This window comes from Syngnathus floridae, chromosome 9 (genome assembly GCF_059516105.1).
Source record: "Syngnathus floridae isolate MCC-2025c chromosome 9, RoL_Sflo_1.0, whole genome shotgun sequence".
Classification (NCBI taxonomy): Eukaryota; Metazoa; Chordata; class Actinopteri; order Syngnathiformes; family Syngnathidae; genus Syngnathus; species Syngnathus floridae.
Genome location: NC_142421.1, coordinates 15,223,473 through 15,244,072, shown reverse-complemented (window position 1 = coordinate 15,244,072; position 20,600 = coordinate 15,223,473). Strand labels below are relative to the sequence as shown.

At 56.7% G+C, this 20,600-nt stretch overlaps 1 long non-coding RNA gene across 1 annotated transcript; it reads right to left on the bottom strand.

The window, feature by feature from the left end:
- Window positions 1-17,526: 17,526 nt before the first annotated feature.
- Window positions 17,527-20,075, bottom strand: LOC148393662 (uncharacterized). The gene is made up of 3 exons (XR_015860144.1): window positions 20,055-20,075; window positions 17,853-17,931; window positions 17,527-17,778 (listed from the first exon to the last, which is right to left on the bottom strand). It is a non-coding gene; the product is annotated as an uncharacterized LOC148393662 (long non-coding RNA).
- Window positions 20,076-20,600: the final 525 nt, after the last annotated feature.

Below are 20,600 nucleotides of genomic sequence, written 5' to 3'. Positions count from 1 at the left end.
GCGCACGGCCTCCCGGTTGTTCCGGGCGGCGTGCGCTAGTATGCTTGCCGCTGGAAGTGCAATGAGGCTCTGCGGTCTCCTCCGCGGTGCTTATAAACAGCCGATCCGCTAGGCGGGAGCTTATTTCGGCCACTTGGCTCGTGCGCACGGCCTCAATGTGGAATCGGGCGGCGTGTGCGAGTGTGCTGGCCGCTGGAAGTGCAATGAGGCTCTGCGGTCTCCTCCGCGGTGCTTATAAACAGCCGGTCCGCTAGGCGGGAGCTTATTTCGGCATCTTGGTGCGTGCGCACGGCCTCCCGGTGGAACCGGGAAGCGTGCGCGAGTGTGCTGGCCGCTGGAAGTGCAATGAGGCTCTGCTATCTCCTCCGCGGTGCTTATAAACAGCCGATACGCTAGGCGGGATCTTATTTCGGCCACTTAGCGCATGCACACGGCCTCCCGGTTGTTCCGGGTGGCGTGCGCGATTATGCTTGCCGCTGGAAGTGCAATGAGGCTCCGCGATCTCCTCCGCGGTGCTTATAAACAGCCGCTCCGAGAGGCGGGAGCTTATTTCGGCCACTTGGCGCATGCGCACGTCCTCAGGTTGTTCCGGGCGGCGTGCGCGAGTGTGCTTGCCGCTGGAAGTGCAATGAGGCTCCGCGATCTCCTCCGCGGTGCTTATAAACAGCCGATCCGCTAGGCGGGAGCTTATTTCGGCCACGGCGCGTGCGCACGGCCTCCCGGTGGAGCCGGGCGGTGTGCGCGAGTGTGCTGGCCGCTGGAAGTGCAATGAGGCTCTGCAGTCTCCTCCGCGGAGCTCATAAACAGCCGATCCGCTAGGCGGGAGCTTATTTCGGCCACTTGGCGCGTGCGCACAGCCTCCCGGTGGAACCGGGTGGCGTGCGCGAGTGTGCTGGCCGCTGGAAGTGCAATGAGGCTCCGCAATCTCCTCCGCAGTACTTATAAACAGCCGATCTGCTAGGCGGGAGCTTATTTCGGCCACTTTGCGCGTGCGCACCGCCTCCCGGTTGTTCCGGGCGGCGTGCGCGAGTGTGCTGGCGGCTGGAAGTGCAATGAGGCTCCGCAATCTCCTCCGCGGTGCTTATAAACAGCCGTTCCGCTAGGCGGGAGCTTATTTCGGCCACTTGGCTCGTGTGCACGGCCTCAAGGTGGAATCAGGCGGCGTGTGCGTGTGTGCTGGCCGCTGGAAGTGCAATGAGGCTCTGCGGTCTCCTCCGCGGTGCTTATAAACAGCCGGTCCGCTAGGCGGGAGCTTATTTCGGCCACTTGGTGCGTGCGCACGGCCTCCTGGTGGAGCCGGGCGGTGTGCGTGAGTGTGCTGGCCGCTGGAAGTGCAATGAGGCTCTGCGATCTCCTCCGCGGTGCTTATAAACAGCCGATCCGCTAGGCGGGATCTTATTTCGGCCACTTAGCGCATGCGCACGGCCTCCCGGTTGTTCCGGGCGGCGTGCGCGAGTATACTTGCCGCTGGAAGTGCAATGAGGCTCCGCGATCTCCTCCGCGGTGCTTATAAACAGCCGATCCGCTCGGCGGGAGCTTATTTTGGCCATTTGGCGCGTGTGCACGGCCTCCCGGTGGAACCGGGTGGTGTGCGCGAGTGTGCTGGCCGCTGGAAGTGCAATGAGGCTCTGCAGTCTCCTCCGCGGAGCTCATAAACAGCCGATTCGCTAGGCGGGAGCTTATTTCGGCCACTTGGCGCGTGCGCACGGCCTCCCGGTGGAACCGGGTGGCGTGCGCGAGTGTGCTGGCCGCTGGAAGTGCAATGAGGCTCCGAGATCTCCTCCGCAGTACTTATAAACAGCCGATCCGCTAGGCGGGAGCTTATTTCGGCCACTTTGCGCGTGTGCACCGCCTCCCGGTTGTTCCGGGCGGCGTGCGCGAGTATGCTTGCCGCTGGAAGTGCAATGAGGCTCCGCGATCTCCTCTGCGGTGCTTATAAACAGCCGATCCGCTCGGCGGGAGCTTATTTCGGCCACTTCGCGCGTGCGCACGGCCTCCCGGTGGAACCGGGTGGCGTGCGCGAGTGTGCTGGACGCTGGAAGTGCAATGAGGCTCTGCAGTCTCCTCCGCGGTGCTCATAAACAGCCGATCCGCTAGGCGGGAGCTTATTTCGGCCACTTGGCGCATGTACACGGCCTCCCGGTTGTTCCGGGCGGCGTGCGCGAGTGTGCTTGCCGCTGGAAGTGCAATGAGGCTCCACGATCTCCTCCGCGGTGCTTATAAACAGCTGATCCGCTAGGCGGGAATTTATTTCGCCCACTTGGCGCGTGCGCACGGGCTTCCGGTGGAGTTGGGCGGCGTGTGCGAGTGTGCTTGCCGCTGGAAGTGCAATGAGGCTCCGCGATCTCCTCTGCGGTGCTTATAAACAGCCGCTCCGGTAGGCGGGAGCTTATTTCGGCCACTTGGCGCATGCGCACGTCCTCCCGGTTGTTCCGGGCGGCGTGCGCGAGTGTGCTTGCCGCTGGAAGTGCAATGAGGCTCCGCGATCTCCTTCGCGGTGCTTATAAACAGCCGATCCGCTAGGCGGGAGCTTATTTCGGCCACGGCGCGTGCGCACGGCCTCCCGGTGGAGCCGGGCGGTGTGCGTGAGTGTGCTGGCCGCTGGAAGTGCAATGAGGCTCTGCGATCTCCTCCGCGGTGCTTATAAACAGCCAATCCGCTAGAAGGGTTCTTATTTCGGCCACTTAGCGCATGCGCACGGCCTCCCGGTTGTTCCGGGCGGCGTGCGCGAGTGTGCTTGCCGCTGGAAGTGCAATGAGGCTCCGCGATCTCCTTCGCGGTGCTTATAAACAGCCGATCCGCTAGGCGGGAGCTTATTTCGGCCACGGCGCGTGCGCAAGGCCTCCCGGTGGAGCCGGGCGGTGTGCGTGAGTGTGCTGGCCGCTGGAAGTGCAATGAGGCTCTGCAGTCTCCTCCGCGGAGCTCATAAACAGCCGATTCGCTAGAAGGGAGCTTATTTCGGCCACCTGGCGCGTGCGCACGGCCTCCCGGTGGAACCGGGAAGCGTGCCCGAATGTGCTGGCCGCTGGAAGTGCAATGAGGCTCTGCGATCTCCTCCGCAGTGCTGATAAACAGCCGATCCGCTAGAAGGGAGCTTATTTCGGCCACTTGCCTCGTGCGCACGGCCTCAAGGTGGAATCGGGCGGCGTGTGCGAGTGTGCTGGCCGCTGGAAGTGCAATGAGGCTCTGCGGTCTCCTCCGCGGTGCCTATAAACAGCCAGTCCGCTAGGAGGGAGCTTATTTCGGCCACTTGGTGCGTGCGCACGTTCTCCCGGTTTAACCGGGAAGCGTGCGCGAGTGTGCTGGCCGTTGGAAGTGCAATGAGGCTCCGCTATCTCCTCCGCGGTGCTTATAAACAGCCGATCCGCTAGGCGGGATCTTATTTCGGCCACTTAGCGCATGCGCACGGCCTCCCGGTTGTTCCGGGCGGCGTACGCGAGTATGCTTGCCGCTGGAAGTGCAATGAGGCTCTGCGGTCTCCTCCGCGGTGCTTATAAACAGCCGGTCCGCTAGGCGGGAGCTTATTTCGGCCACTTGGCGCGTGCGCACGGCCTCCCGGTGGAACCAGGAAGCGTGCGCGAGTGTGCCGGCCGCTGGAAGTGCAATCAGGCTCCGCGAACTCCTCCGCGGTTCTTATAAACAGCCGATCCGCTAGGCGGGAGCTTATTTCGGCCACTTGGCTCGTGCGCACGGCCTCAAGGTGGAATCGGGCGGCGTGTGCAAGTGTGCTGGCCGCTGGAAGTGCAATGAGGCTCTGCGGTCTCCTCCGCGGTGCTTATAAACAGCCGGTCCGCTAGGCGGGAGCTTATTTCGGCCACTTTGCGCGTGCGCACCGCCTCCCGGTTGTTCCGGGCGGCGTGCGCGAGTGTGCTGGCCGCTGGAAGTGCAATAAGGCACCGCGATCTCCTCCGCGGTGCTTATAAACAGCCAATCCGCTAGGCGGGAGCTTATTTCGGCCACTAGGCGCATGCGCACGACCTCCCGGTTGTTCCGGGCGGCGTGCGCGAGTGTGCTGGCCGCTGGAAGTCCAATGAAGCTCTGCGATCTCCTCCGCGGTTCTTATAAACAGCCGCTCCGAGAGGCGGGAGCTTATTTCGGCCACTTGGCGCATGCGCACGTCCTCCCGGTTGTTCCGGGCGGCGTGTGCGAGTGTGTTTGCCGCTGGAAGTGCAATGAGGCTCCGCGATCTCCTCCGCGGTGCTTATAAACAGCCGCTCCGCTAGGCGGGAGCTTATTTTGGCCACTTGGCGCATGCGCACGTCCTCCCGGTTGTTCCGGGCGGCGTGCGCGAGTGTGCTTGCCGCTGGAAGTGCAATGAGGCTCCGCGATCTCCTCCGCGGTGCTTATAAACAGCCGATCCGCTAGGCGGGAGCTTATTTCGGCCACGGCGCGTGCGCACGGCCTCCCGGTGGAGCCGGGCGGTGTGCGTGAGTGTGCTGGCCGCTGGAAGTGCAATGAGGCTCCGCAATCTCCTCTGCGGTGCTTATAAACAGCCGGTCCGCTAGGCGGGAGCTGATTTTGGCCACTTGGCGCGTGCGCACGGCCTCCGGGTTGTTCCGGGCGGCGTGCGCGAGTGTGCTGGCCGCAGGAAGTGGAATGACGCTCCGCGATCTCGTCCGCGGTGCTTATAAACAGCCGATCCGATAGGCGGGAGCTTGTTTCGGCCACTTGGCGCGTGCGCACGGCCTCCCGGTGGAACCGGGAAGCGTGCCCGAATGTGCTGGCCGCTGGAAGTGCAATGAGGCTCTGCGATCTCCTCCGCGGTGCTTATAAACAGCCGGTCCGCTAGGCGGGAGCTTATTTCGGCCCCTTGGCGCGTGGGCACGGCCTCCCGATGGAACCAGGAAGCGTGCGCGAGTGTACTGGCCGCTGGAAGTGCAATGAGGCTCCGCGATCTCCTCCGTGGTGCTTATAATTGCCGATCCGCTAGGCAGGAATTTATTTCGGCCACTTGGCGCGTGCGCACGGCCTTCCGGTGGAGTTGGGCGGCGTGTGCGAGTGTGCTTGCCGCTGGAAGTGCAATGAGGCTCCGCGATCTCCTCCGCGGTGCTTATAAACAGCGGCTCCGCTAGGCGGGAGCTTATTTCGGCCACTTGGCGCGTGCGCACGGCCTCCCGGTGGAGCCGGGCGGTGTGCGCGAGTGTGCTGGCCGCTGGAAGTGCAATGAGGCTCTGCGATCTCCTCCGCGGTGCTTATAAACAGCCAATCCGCTAGAAGGGAGCTTATTTCGGCCACCTGGCGCGTGCGCACGGCCTCCCGGTGGAACCGGGAAGCGTGCGCGAGTGTGCTGGCCGCTGGAAGTGCAATGAGGCTCCGCAATCTCCTCCGCGGTGCTTATAAACAGCCGATCCGCTAGGCGGGAGCTTATTTCGGCCATTTGGCGCGTGTGCACGGCCTCCCGGTGGAACCGGGTGGTGTGCGCGAGTGTGCTGGCCGCTGGAAGTGCAATGAGGCTCTGCAGTCTCCTCCGCGGAGCTCATAAACAGCCCATCCGCTAGGCGGGAGCTTATTTCGGCCACTTGGCGCGTGCGCACGGCCTCCCGGTGGAACCGGGTGGCGTGCACGAGTGTGCTGGCCGCTGGAAGTGCAATGAGGCTCCGCTATCTCCTCCGCAGTACTTATAAACAGCTGATCCGCTAGGCGGGAACTTATTTCGGCCACTTTGCGCGTGCGCACCGCCTCCCGGTTGTTCCGGGCGGCGTGCGCGAGTGTGCTGGCCGCTGGAAGTGCAATGAGGCTCCGCGATCTCCTCCGCGGTGCTTATAAACAGCCAATCCGCTAGGCGGGAGCTTATTTCGGCCACTAGGCGCATGCGCACGGCCTCCCGGTTGTTCCGGGCGGCGTGCACGAGTGTGCTGGCCGCTGGAAGTGCAATGAAGCTCTGCGATCTCCTCTGCGGTGCTTATAAACAGCCGCTCCGAGAGGCGGGAGCTTATTTCGGCCACTTGGCGCATGCGCTCGTCCTCCCGGTTGTTCCGGGCGGCGTGTGCGAGTGTGCTTGCCGCTGGAAGTGCAATGAGGCTCCGCGATCTCCTCCGCGGTGCTTATAAACAGCCGCTCCGCTAGGCGGGAGCTTATTTTGGCCAATTGGCGCATGCGCACGTCCTCCCGGTTGTTCCGGGTGGCGTGCGCGACTGTGCTTGCCGCTGGAAGTGCAATGAGGCTCCGCGATCTCCTCCGCGGTGCTTATAAACACCCGATCTGCTAGGCGGGAGCTTATTTCGGCCACGGCGCGTGCGCACGGCCTCCCGGTGGAGCCGGGCGGTGTGCGTGAGTGTGCTGGCCGCTGGAAGTGCAATGAGGCTCTGCGATCTCCTCCGCGGTGCTTATAAACAGCCAATCAGCTAGAAGGGAGCTTATTTCGGCCACCTGGCGCGTGCGCACGGCCTCCCGGTGGAACCGGGAAGCGTGCGCGAGTGTGCTGGCCGCTGGAAGTGCAATGAGGCTCCGCAATCTCCTCCGCGGTGCTTATAAACAGCCGATCCGCTAGGCGGGAGCTTATTTCGGCCACTTGGCTCGTGCGCACGGCCTCAAGGTGGAATCGGGCGGCGTGTGCGAGTGTGCTGGCCGCTGAAAGTGCAATGAGGCTCTGCGGTCTCCTCCGCGGTGCTTATAAACAGCCGGTCCGCTAGGCGGGAGCTTATTTCGGCCACTTGGTGCGTCTGCACGGCCTCCCGGTGGAACCGGGAAGCGTGCGCGAGTGTGCTGGCCGCTGGAAGTGCAATGAGGCTCCGCTATCTCCTCCGCGGTGCTTATAAACAGCTGATCCGCTAGGCGGGATCTTATTTCGTACACTTAGCGCATGCGCACGGCCTCCCGGTTGTTCCGGGCGGCGTGCGCGAGTATGCTTGCCGCTGGAAGTGCAATGAGGCTCCGCGATCTCCTCAGCGGTGCTTATAAACAGCCGATCCGCTCGGCAGGAGCTTATTTCGGCCACTTGGCGCGTGTGCACGGCCTCCCGGTGGAACCGGGTGGTGTGCGCGAGTGTGCTGGCCGCTGGAAGTGCAATGAGGCTCTGCAGTCTCCTCCGCGGAGCTCATAAACAGCCGATTCGCTAGGCGGGAGCTTATTTCGGCCACGGCGCGTGCACACGGCCTCATGGTGGAGCCGGGCGGTGTGCGTGAGTGTGCTGGCCGCTGGAAGTACAATGAGGCTCTGCGATCTCCTCCGCGGTGCTTATAAACAGCCGATCCGCTAGGCGGGATCTTATTTCGGCCACTTAGCGCATGCGCACGGCCTCCCGGTTGTTCCGGGCGGCGTGCGCGAGTATGCTTGCCGCTGGAAGTGCAATGAGGTTCCGCGATCTCCTCCGCGGTGCTTATAAACAGCCGATCCGCTCGGCTGGAGCTTATTTCGGCCATTTGGCGCGTGTGCACGGCCTCCCGGTGGAACCGGGTGGTGTGCGCGAGTGTGCTGGCCGCTGGAAGTGCAATGAGGCTCTGCAGTCTCCTCCGCGGAGCTCATAAACAGCCGATTCGCTAGGCGGGAGCTTATTTCGGCCACTTGGCGCGTGCGCACGGCCTCCCGGTGGAACCGGGTGGCGTGCGCGAGTGTGCTGGCCGCTGGAAGTGCAATGAGGCTCCGAGATCTCCTCCGCAGTACTTATAAACAGCCGATCCGCTAGGCGGGAGCTTATTTCGGCCACTTTGCGCGTGCGCACCGCCTCCCGGTTGTTCCGGGCGGCGTGCGCGAGTGTGCTGGCCGCTGGAGGTGCAATAAGGCTCCGCGATCTCCTCCGCGGTGCTTATAAACAGCCAATCCGCTAGGCGGGAGCTTATTTCGGCCACTAGGCGCATGCGCACGGCCTCCCGGTTGTTCCGGGCGGCGTGCACGAGTGTGCTGGCCGCTGGAAGTGCAATGAAGCTCTGCGATCTCCTCCGCGGTGCTTATAAACAGCCGCTCCGAGAGGCGGGAGCTTATTTCGGCCACTTGGCGCATGCGCTCGTCCTCCCGGTTGTTCCGGGCGGCGTGTGCGAGTGTGCTTGCCGCTGGAAGTGCAATGAGGCTCCGCGATCTCCTCCGCGGTGCTTATAAACAGCCGCTCCGCTAGGCGGGAGCTTATTTTGGCCAATTGGCGCATGCGCACGTCCTCCCGGTTGTTCCGGGTGGCGTGCGCGACTGTGCTTGCCGCTGGAAGTGCAATGAGGCTCCGCGATCTCCTCCGCGGTGCTTATAAACAGCCGATCTGCTAGGCGGGAGCTCATTTCGGCCACGGCGCGTGCGCACGGCCTCCCGGTGGAGCCGGGCGGTGTGCGTGAGTGTGCTGGCCGCTGGAAGTGCAATGAGGCTCTGCGATCTCCTCCGCGGTGCTTATAAACAGCCAATCCGCTAGGCGGGATCTTATTTCGTACACTTAGCGCATGCGCACGGCCTCCCGGTTGTTCCGGGCGGCGTGCGCGAGTATGCTTGCCGCTGGAAGTGCAATGAGGCTCCGCGATCTCCTCAGCGGTGCTTATAAACAGCCGATCCGCTCGGCGGGAGCTTATTTCGGCCACTTGGCGCGTGTGCACGGCCTCCCGGTGGAACCGGGTGGTGTGCGCGAGTGTGCTGGCCGCTGGAAGTGCAATGAGGCTCTGCAGTCTCCTCCGCGGAGCTCATAAACAGCCGATTCGCTAGGCGGGAGCTTATTTCGGCCACGGCGCGTGCACACGGCCTCATGGTGGAGCCGGGCGGTGTGCGTGAGTGTGCTGGCCGCTGGAAGTGCAATGAGGCTCTGCGATCTCCTCCGCGGTGCTTATAAACAGCCGATCCGCTAGGCGGGATCTTATTTCGGCCACTTAGCGCATGCGCACGGCCTCCCGGTTGTTCCGGGCGGCGTGCGCGAGTATGCTTGCCGCTGGAAGTGCAATGAGGCTCCGCGATCTCCTCCGCGGTGCTTATAAACAGCCGATCCGCTCGGCGGGAGCTTATTTCGGCCATTTGGCGCGTGTGCACGGCCTCCCGGTGGAACCGGGTGGTGTGCGCGAGTGTGCTGGCCGCTGGAAGTGCAATGAGGCTCTGCAGTCTCCTCCGCGGAGCTCATAAACAGCCGATTCGCTAGGCGGGAGCTTATTTCGGCCACTTGGCGCGTGCGCACGGCCTCCCGGTGGAACCGGGTGGCGTGCGCGAGTGTGCTGGCCGCTGGAAGTGCAATGAGGCTCCGAGATCTCCTCCGCAGTACTTATAAACAGCCGATCCGCTAGGCGGGAGCTTTTTTCGGCCACTTTGCGCGTGCGCACCGCCTCCCGGTTGTTCCGGGCGGCGTGCGCGAGTGTGCTGGCCGCTGGAGGTGCAATAAGGCTCCGCGATCTCCTCCGCGGTGCTTATAAACAGCCAATCCGCTAGGCGGGAGCTTATTTCGGCCACTAGGCGCATGCGCACGACCTCCCGGTTGTTCCGGGCGGCGTGCGCGAGTGTGCTGACCGCTGGAAGTGCAATGAAGCTCTGCGATCTCCTCCGCGGTGCTTATAAACAGCCGCTCCGAGAGGCGGGAGCTTATTTCGGCCACTTGGCGCATGCGCACGTCCTCCCGGTTGTTCCGGGCGGCGTGTGCGAGTGTGCTTGCCGCTGGAATTGCAATGAGGCTCCGCGATCTCCTCTGCGGTGCTTATAAAAAGCCGCTCCGGTAGGCGGGAGCTTATTTCGGCCACTTGGCGCATGCGCACGTCCTCCCGGTTGTTCCGGGCGGCGTGCGCGAGTGTGCTTGCCGCTGGAAGTGCAATGAGGCTCCGCGATCTCCTCCGCGGTGCTTATAAACAGCCGATCCGCTAGGCGGGAGCTTATTTCGGCCACGGCGCGTGCGCACGGCCTCCCGGTGGAGCCGGGCGGTGTGCGTGAGTGTGCTGGCCGCTGGAAGTGCAATGAGGCTTTGCGATCTCCTCCGCGGTGCTTATAAACAGCCAATCCGCTAGAAGGGTTCTTATTTCGGCCACTTAGCGCATGCGCACGGCCTCCCGGTTGTTCCGGGCGGCGTGCGCAAGTATGCTTGCCGCTGGAAGTGCAATGAGGCTCTGCGGTCTCCTCCGCGGTGCTTATAAACAGCCGATCCGCTAGGCGGGAGCTTATTTCGGCCACTTGGCGCGTGTGCACGGCCTCCTGGTGGAACCGGGTGGTGTGCGCGAGTGTGCTGGCCGCTGGAAGTGCAATGAGGCTCTGCAGTCTCCTCCGCGGAGCTCATAAACAGCCGATTCGCTAGAAGGGAGCTTATTTCGGCCACCTGCACGTGCGCACGGCCTCCCGGTGGAACCGGGAAGCGTGCCCGAATGTGCTGGCCGCTGGAAGTGCAATGAGGCTCTGCGATCTCCTCCGCGGTGCTTATAAACAGCCGATCCGCTAGAAGGGAGCTTATTTCGGCCACTTGGCTCGTGCGCACGGCCTCAAGGTGGAATCGGGCGGCGTGTGCGAGTGTGCTGGCCACTGGAAGTGCAATGAGGCTCTGCGGTCTCCTCCGCGGTGCCTATAAACAGCCGGTCCGCTAGGCGGGAGCTTATTTCGGCCACTTGGTGCGTGCGCACGTTCTCCCGGTGGAACCGGGAAGCGTGCGCGAGTGTGCTGGCCGCTGGAAGTGCAATGAGGCTCCGCTATCTCCTCCGCGGTGCTTATAAACAGCCGATCCGCTAGGCGGGATCTTATTTCGGCCACTTAGCGCATGCGCACGGCCTCCCGGTTGTTCCGGGCGCCGTGCGCGAGTATGCTTGCCGCTGGAAGTGCAATGAGGCTCTGCGGTCTCCTCCGCGGTGCTTATAAACAGCCGGTCCGCTAGGCGGGAGCTTATTTCGGCCCCTTGGCGCGTGGGCACGGCCTCCCGATGGAACCAGGAAGCGTGCGCGAGTGTGCTGGCCGCTGGAAGTGCAATGAGGCTCCGCGATCTCCTCCGTGGTGCTTATAATTGCCGATCCGCTAGGCAGGAATTTATTTCGGCCACTTGGCGCGTGCGCACGGCCTTCCGGTGGAGTTGGGCGGCGTGTGCGAGTGTGCTTGCCGCTGGAAGTGCAATGAGGCTCCGCGATCTCCTCCGCGGTGCTTATAAACAGCGGCTCCGCTAGGCGGGAGCTTATTTCGGCCACTTGGCGCGTGCGCACGGCCTCCCGGTGGAACCAGGAAGCGTGCGCGAGTGTGCCGGCCGCTGGAAGTGCAATCAGGCTCCGCGAACTCCTCCGCGGTGCTTATAAACAGCCGCTCCGAGAGGCGGGAGCTTATTTCGGCCACTTGGCGCATGCGCCCCTCCCGGTTGTTCCGGGCGGCGTGCGCGAGTGTGCTTGCCGCTGGAAGTGCAATGAGGCTCCGCGATCTCCTCCGCGGTGCTTATAAACAGCCGATCCGCTCGGCGGGAGCTTATTTCGGCCACTTGGCGCGTGTGCACGGCCTCCCGGTGGAACCGGGTGGTGTGCGCGAGTGTGCTGGCCGCTGGAAGTGCAATGAGGGTCTGCAGTCTCCTCCGCGGAGCTCATAAACAGCCGATTCGCTAGAAGGGAGCTTATTTCGGCCACCTGGCGCGTGCGCACGGCCTCCCGGTGGAACCGGGAAGCGTGCCCGAATGTGCTGGCCGCTGGAAGTGCAATGAGGCTCTGCGATCTCCTCCGCGGTGCTTATAAACAGCCGATCCGCTAGAAGGGAGCTTATTTCGGCCACTTGGCTCGTGCGCACGGCCTCAAGGTGGAATCGGGCGGCGTGTGCGAGTGTGCTGGCCGCTGGAAGTGCAATGAGGCTCTGCGATCTCCTCCGCGGTGCCTATAAACAGCCAGTCCGCTAGGCGGGAGCTTATTTCGGCCACTTGGTGCGTGCGCACGTTCTCCCGGTGGAACCGGGAAGCGTGCGCGAGTGTGCTGGCCGCTGGAAGTGCAATGAGGCTCCGCTATCTCCTCCGCGGTGCTTATAAACAGCCGATCCGCTAGGCGGGATCTTATTTCGGCCACTTAGCGCATGCGCACGGCCTCCCGGTTGTTCCGGGCGGCGTGCGCGAGTATGCTTGCCGCTGGAAGTGCAATGTGGCTCTGCGGTCTCCTCCGCGGTGCTTATAAACAGCCGGTCCGCTAGGCGGGAGCTTATTTCGGCCACTTGGCGCGTGCGCACGGCCTCCCGGTGGAACCAGGATGCGTGCGCGAGTGTGCCGGCCGCTGGAAGTGCAATCAGGCTCCGCGAACTCCTCCGCGGTTCTTATAAACAGCCGATCCGCTAGGCGGGAGCTTATTTCGGCCACTTGGCTCGTGCGCACGGCCTCAAGGTGGAATCGGGCGGCGTGTGCGAGTGTGCTGGCCGCTGGAAGTGCAATGAGGCTCTGCGGTGTCCTCCGCGGTGCTTATAAACAGCCGGTCCGCTAGGCGGGAGCTTATTTCGGCCACTTTGCGCGTGCGCACCGCCTCCCGGTTGTTCCGGGCGGCGTGCGCGAGTGTGCTGGCCGCTGGAAGTGCAATAAGGCTCCGCGATCTCCTCCGCGGTGCTTATAAACAGCCAATCCGCTAGGTGGGAGCTTATTTCGGCCACTAGGCGCATGCGCACGACCTCCCGGTTGTTCCGGGCGGCGTGCGCGAGTGTGCTGGCCGCTGGAAGTGCAATGAAGCTCTGCGATCTCCTCCGCGGTTCTTATAAACAGCCGCTCCGAGAGGCGGGAGCTTATTTCGGCCACTTGGCGCATGCGCACGTCCTCCCGGTTGTTCCGGGCGGCGTGTGCGAGTGTGTTTGCCGCTGGAAGTGCAATGAGGCTCCGCGATCTCCTCCGCGGTGCTTACAAACAGCCGCTCCGCTAGGCGGGAGCTTATTTTGGCCACTTGGCGCATGTGCACGTCCTCCCGGTTGTTCCGGGCGGCGTGCGCGAGTGTGCTTGCCGCTGGAAGTGCAATGAGGCTCCGCGATCTCCTCCGCGGTGCTTATAAACAGCCGATCCGCTAGGCGGGAGCTTATTTCGGCCACGGTGCGTGCGCACGGCCTCCCGGTGGAGCCGGGCGGTGTGCGTGAGTGTGCTGGCCGCTGGAAGTGCAATGAGGCTCCGCGATCTCCTCCGCGGTGCTTATAAACAGCCAATCCGCTAGAAGGGAGCTTATTTCGGCCATTGCTTAAATCGCATTCTCTCGACGAGCTGAGCACGTTTTCTGAAATGTGCTCCTCCCGTCGCTCTGGTTGTGCGCGCATAGTAAAAAGTGCTCCTGGGAGCTAGAGAGTGCCGCGTTGACCACTGCGCACGAAGAAATAAGCACCTGCAACGTTGGGTTTAGGTTTTAGGTGCATTTTTAAATTTATTGCTTAAATTGCATTCTCTCGACGAGCTGAGCACGTTTTCTGAAATGTGCCCCTCCCGTCGCTCTGGTTGTGCGCGCATAGTAAAAAGTGGTCCTGGCAGCTAGGGAGTGCCGCGTTGACCACTGCGCATGAAGAAATAAGCACCTGCAACGTTTGGTTTAGGTTTTAGGTGCATTTTTAATTTTATTGCTTGAATCGCATTTTCTCGACGAGCTGAGCACGTTTTCTGAAATGTGCTCCTCCTGTCACTCTGGTTGGGTGCGCATAGTAAAAAGTGCTCTTGGCAGCTAGGGAGTGCCGCGTTGACCACTGCGCACGAAGAAATAAGCACCTGCAACGTTTGGTTTAGGTTTTAGGTGCATTTTTAATTTTATTGCTTAAATCGCATTTTCTCGACGAGCTGAGCACGTTTTCTGAAATGTGCTCCTCCCGTTACTCTGGTTGGGTGCGCACAGTAAAAAGTGCTCCTGGCAGCTAGGGAGTGCCGCGTTGACCACTGCGAAAGAAGAAATAAGCACCTGCAACGTTTGGTTTAGGTTTTAGGTGCATTTTTAATTTTATTGCTTAAATCGCATTTTCTCGACAAGCTGAGCACGTTTTCTGAAATGTGCTCCTCCCGTCGCTCTGGTTGAGTGCGCACAGTAAAAAGAGCTCCTGGCAGCTAGAGAGTGCCGCGTTGACCACTGCGCATGAAGAAATAAGCACCTGCAACGTTTGGTTTAGGTTTTAGGTGCATTTTTAATTTTATTGCTTAAATCGCATTCTCTCGACGAGCTGAGCACGTTTTCTGAAATGTGCTCTTCCCGTCGCTCTGGTTGGGTGCGCACAGTAAAAAGAGCTCCTGGAAGGTAGGGAGTGCCGCGTTGACCACTGCGCACGAAGAAATAAGCACCTGCAACGTTTGGTTTAAGTTTTAGGTGCATTTTTAATTTTATTGCTTAAATCGCATTCTCTCGACGAGCTGAGCACGTTTTCTGAAATGTGCTCCTCCCGTCGCTCTGGTTGGGTGCGCGTAGTAAAAAGCGCTCCTTGCAGCTAGAGAGTGCCGCGTTGACCACTGCGCATGAAGAAATAAGCACCTGCAACGTTTGGTTTAGGTTTTAGGTGCATTTTTAATTTTATTGCTTAAATCGCATTCTCTCGACGAGCTGAGCACGTTTTCTGAAATGTGCTCCTCCCGTCGCTCTGGTTGGGTGCGCACAGTAAAAAGAGCTCCTGGCAGGTAGGGAGTGCCGCGTTGACCACTGCGCACGAAGAAATAAGCACCTGCAACGTTTGGTTTAGGTTTTAGGTGCATTTTTAGTTTTATTGCTTAAATCGCATATTCTCGACGAGCTGAGAACGTTTTCTGAAATGTGCTCCTCCCGTCGCTCTGGTTGGGTGCGCACAGTAAAAAGTGCTCCTGGCAGCTAGGTAGTGCCGCGTTGACCACTGCGCATGAAGAAATAAGCACCTGCAACGTTTGGTTTAGGTTTTAGGTGCATTTTTAATTTTATTGCTTAAATCGCATTTTCTCGACAAGCTGAGCACGTTTTCTGAAATGTGCTCCTCCCGTCGCTCTGGTTGGGTGCGCACAGTAAAAAGAGCTCCTGGCAGCTAGGGAGTGCCGCGTTGACCACTGTGCACGAAGAAATAAGCACCTGCAACGTTTGGTTTAGGTTTTAGGTGCATTTTTAATATTATTGCTTAAATCGCATTTTCTCGACGAGCTGAGCACGTTTTCTGAAATGTGCTCCTCCCGTCGCTCTGGTTGGGTGCGCACAGTAAAAAGAGCTCCTGGCAGCTAGGGAGTGCCGCGTTGACCACTGCACACGACGAAATAAGCACCTGCAACGTTGGGTTTAGGTTTTAGGTGCATTTTTAATTTTATTGCTTAAATCGCATTCTCTCGACGAGCTGAGCACGTTTTCTGAAATGTGCTCCTCCCGTCGCTCTGGTTCTGCGCGCATAGTAAAAAGTGCTCCTGGCAGCTAGAGAGTGCCGCGTTGACCACTGCGCATGAAGAAATAAGCACCTGCAACGTTTGGTTTAAGTTTTAGGTGCATTTTTAATTTTATTGCTTAAATCGCATTTGCTCGACGAGCTGAGCACGTTTTCTGAAATGTGCTCCTCCCGTCGCTCTGGTTGGGTGCGCACAGTAAAAAGAGCTCCTGGCAGCTAGGGAGTGCCGCGTTGACCACTGCGCACGAAGAAATAAGCACCTGCAACGTTTGGTTTAGGTTTTAGGTGCATTTTTAACTTTATTGCTTAAATCGCATTTTCTCGACGAGCTGAGCACGTTTTCTGAAATGTGCTCCTCCCGTCGCTCTGGTTGGGTGCGCACAGTAAAAAGAGCTCCTGGCAGCTAGGGACTGCCGCGTTGACCACTGCGCACGAAGAAATAAGCACCTGCAACGTTGGGAGAGAGAGATATAGAATGCGGCAGGCTTTGATGTCTATTCATATGCAAATGAGTTAGGAAGTCATAAAATTTTATGATCTATTGATGTTGATTTATGACGTATTTTATTGGGGGTCATAAATTCTTTAGCGGGTTGGTGGCATCAAGATGGCGCCAGTCGTGACGGCGCCATCTTTGACTGTCGCCATTTTGGTTTGCTGGCGCCATTTTTAAGATGTGGATATGTATGGGCATGTATTTTTATGAATCAAGACAGGTGGAGCACCTGTGCTAGCTTTGCTAACAGCCCTCTGAGCTACCTATGCATCCGGCCCGTACGTGTGAGACTGAAGGGGACCCTTTTTGTTGAGAAGGCGAAGGGGAGGGGGGTGTTTGTGATAGGGTGGGGGGTTTGTGACAGGAGGCAACATTATAGGTGTCAAAGTTGGCTGGAAGAGAGTCGCATATAATTTGAGAATCAATAGCTCAGCCAAAGTTATCTGAAAGCGAGAGACGCATGTAATTTGGTAAACATTGGTTTAGAGGATCAAAGGGCTTTTGTTGAGAAAATCACACTGTTACAAGTCACAAGTTATCTCTAATGTAATTTGACAAACAATAGCGGAGTCGGTATTACTGGGGCCAAGGATATGCTGTAGAGACTGTTTGAACCGTTTAATTTTGGAGGGAGACAGACGAAGGCCTCTGTTTTTTATGAAGGCTGTCTAAGTTTAAAACATATCCTGATTTTTTTTTTAAAAAAAAAAAAAACACGTGATACACAGAGGTGTGGTTTGAGAGAGGGGCTGGACCTGTTGTTCGTATATTTACGCGAGAGTATCGTGCTGATAGTTCATAGAAAAAAGAGCTAAAGCTGTGGTGTTAAACTGCAAACCTGAAGCTCGAATCATGATAGCAGAAACGCCGGTCAGTATCCATCTTTGCCGCAGAGGCCCCGATGGCCTGCTAGATGCCCCTAGAAAGAAGCAAATGTATCTCAGGCGCATGCAACAAAGGCCTACAGAAAAACTTGAACGGAGCTGGCAGCTAACACCAGAGACTCTATGGGGATTTAGTTTTTTTTACGAGACTGGTGAGTTGTCTTTCTTCATGAGAAACCAAGAGAGCTCCGGTTCAAACATCAACAACAACAACAACAATTGTGAGCAGACAGGTGCGTTTGGCTCGTTGAACTCGAATGACTGGGCTGTCTTAAATCAACTCTTGCCAGAGGTTTTGACTGAATTTCTCAAGGAATACGGGTTAGAAGGTGAGCTGAATGCAACTTGGATTTCAAAAATCACAGCCAGCGGGAGATGTTTTTTCCGGCTGAAAGTTTCTCCTCAAACTGTTGATGGGGTAGAAGACGGAGAGCTAATCGATTTAATGTTTCTAAAACTTGAAGTGTTCAACAGCGAATGCGGTGTTTTCCAGACAATTTTGAATATACCGTTATCCGAATGGGATCAGAAGATGCAAGCTTATGGTGAGAGTATTACAGGGCTTTTTCTATCAAGCCGTGTCTGGACAAATGTCGTCGGAGTGAAACGTAAACTGGCTTTAGATTAACCCTTACTAAAAAATTAAGTTTAAACCCCAGGCCCTCTTCAACACACAAGACTCTGTTCCTCCTCCTAACCCCTCCTAGCCTCCATCTTTTTCTCACCTGCAGTCAATGAAAGTTGAGGGGGTGATAGTCATTAGCATAACTCTATAAAGCCAGGTCCCCAGACTTCTCTTTCACACACGCACAGACGCTGGAAAGACAATGGCCCAAAAAATGCTTGCCAGAAGACTTTTACCACGTTTTATACCTATGGAGCATGGGCCTGACATCACATTCTGGTCCACCCCTGAAAACTCTGAGGCCGAAGCAGACGATGCTGACACAACTTTCATCGCATCGCCGGAACCAACACCAGCGCGGCCTGAGACATGGGCGGAAAGGTTTGAGATTCTTCCACTACCTACACCCGACCCGAGCGAATGCCTCTCACCCATATGCCTCGACGATCTGCAACCCGATTCTCTCTATGGAGCCTTGTCATCAACTTTTGACGTGTTTGAAACCCCTGAAACCTCGGGGCAGCAACAGCAGGAGGAGCAGCAGAGACCGCAACAGCATGAACCGTGGTCCTCGTCACGAGCCATCGAATTGTTTGATGACGCCTGCGCACGCTATCCTGAAAACGGCATGGATTTGCCCAACTTGTCTGCTGCTGACATTAGAGTCTTACTCGAAGAGGCAGAATCGCACCTGCCCGCTGATTTTGAGGAGGGTGATGACCCTCAGCAGGCCCTTGAGTTTGGGGTCGTTCCTTCGATGAGCTCGACGCCTGGGAAAATCAACACACAGCAAGGCTCAGAGTATAATATGTGTGTCGAACCACTTAATTGGTTGGTTATTGAAGACTACACACGTCTAAAACTGATGGTTGTTCATCTTTTGTATGATGCATTGATTAAGCATGCTAAATCTAACTGTGACGGATGTGCTCTTGATGATCTCAGCCAAATGCACCACACGTGCTTGTATGTTGAAGATCGAGACTTTTATTTCTACGCGAATTATGAAACAGTGATGGCTGAGTTGTGTAATGCTGACTTCCTCCACACGTTGTCGACAATGTTTTTCTATTTTAAAACCTCTGCACCCCTTATAAACATTCGCAATTCTGTTTCTGCCATTCTACATGACCTAGCTCACGAGTGCAAGATCTTTACACGGCTCCGTGCGATAAAACAAGAAGCGCGTGACACTGTGTTGAGCAGCAGCGAAGTCGCTCTATTATTTAGAACGTTTGGAAAAACAGAATGGGAGGTATTGTGAAAAAAATGTGGAGCCGGTTGAAGGCTTTCCGAACAGTACTTTTAGATGTAACAGGGGGCCAGCTAAAAAAGTTTAAAGTAACACCAACTATGCTATCTTCATTCCTGCGTTATGTTAAACCTTAGGATTTATAGAAAGATGTTTTTACCATGTTTTACACGTGTTTCCGTTTACTAGTAATGTTTTTTTTAAGAACTAGTTTGATTTTTTTTATGTAATAAACTATTGTGACCGGAAAAGTGACTGTCTCTCTGTGTTTATTCAATGGCATGAGTTGTCTTCAGAGACTTTATAATTGTTGCTAAGAATCCTGTTAGTTTTAGGGCGAGAGACACGCCTACACAGGGGGGAAAAAAAAAAAAAAAAAATACCCAAATCGAAAGCGAGAGACCGCTCAAAGCAGCAGCAGTGCGTTCGGACCTCTCATCTCGCACGTTTACTAACTTCTCGACTTAACTCCCCGCTAAAATTTGAAATAATGCCCACTAAAAAGGGGCTCGTGTTGGACGCGCTGGAAAACCTATCCAACGAGAACTTCAAAAGGTTTGTTAAGGCGCTGGTGAACCGTCGCGGTAACATAAAGGTGGCGAAAAACAAGGTGCAAGATAAGGACTTTGTGGACGTAACCGAGGTGCTGGTGTCCACTTTCACCGAGGACAACGCTCCAGCCGTGGTCTCCGAATTGCTCATCTCCATTAACTGCGCCGACGAGGCCTAAAAGCTCAGTGTGTGTGTGTGTGTGTGTGTGTGTGTGAGGCCAGAGGGGGGCAGCTAATTTTTAAGAACTAGTTTGATTTTTCTGTAATAAACTATTGTAACCGGAAAAGTGACTGTTTCTCTGTGTTTATTCAATTCGAAATCGCAAGATATCATACCTGTTTGTTTTATTAACAGCGTCACAATCTGTTATCCGCCAGAACTGATCTAACAATGGGTGGCGACAGGTGTCTTCACAAACTCTATTTTTCTGCTGAGAATCCAGCTAGTTTTGGGGGAGAGAGACGCCTGCATAGAGGGGCGGTGGATAGCTGTAAAAACACCAACATTAAAAAAGTAAAAGCTTTTTTATCCGATCAGGACGCATACACTTTACACAGACCAGCCAGAATAACTTTTCCTAGAAATAAAGTTTTTGTTCGAGGGCCTATGAGACAGTTCCAGGCAGATTTATGCGATTTGCAATCACTTGCGCGTTACAACGATGGTTATAAATATTTACTAACCGTAATCGATATATTTTCGAAACGCGCGTATGTACGCGTTTTGAAAGCAAAAACAGGTACCCACGTTAGCGAAGCATTTGAAGATATCCTAGCAGTTAGCGGTTCACCATTACGCCTTCAAACAGATAAAGGGACGGAGTTTTTTAACAAACATTTCCAGAAATTAATGAGAAAGCACAATATTACACATTTTTCCACCGTCTCAGACACTAAAGCGCAGACGGTCGAGAGATTCAACAAAACATTAAAATCCCGCATGTGGAGGTATTTCACAGCTAAGAACACACACAGATACGTGGATGTAATTCAGGATTTTATTGTCAGTTATAACGACAGTTTTCACAGCAGTATAAAAATGGCACCTAACGCTGTAAACGAGGAGAATAAGAATGTCGTTTTCACTAACCTCTACGCACGAAATCCTTTCCGACGGGAGAACAAGTTCCGGTTCACACCGGGCGACACTGTGCGAATTTCCAAAATAAAAGGGAATTTTGAAAAAGGTTATTTACAAAGTTACACGGATGAAATTTTCACAATAAGACAGCGTCTCCACCGCGTTCCTCCCGTCTATAAAATATCAGATTTGGATGGTATGCCTGTAGAAGGGAGTTTCTACGAGGCGGAATTACAAAAAGTGCAAATAAAAAAAAATAAAATTTTTCGCATACAGAAAATTCTTAAATCACGCACCGTGTCAGGTAAACGCGAGTCCCTCGTCCACTGGGTGGGCTGGCCATCCAAATTCGACAGTTGGGTACCCACAAAGAGTATTAAAAACATCTGACGATCTCTAAAACGGCCATTCTGTGGAAATTACAAGATGGGTGACCACCAGAGAGAATTCTACGTCACATTAGCGTCAAACGCAAGTGTACATCTTTTTAGTGCAAACACGCTCACAGAATTTAAAACGGAGCTGGCTCAACATATTGATTTAAAAGGCTCGTGG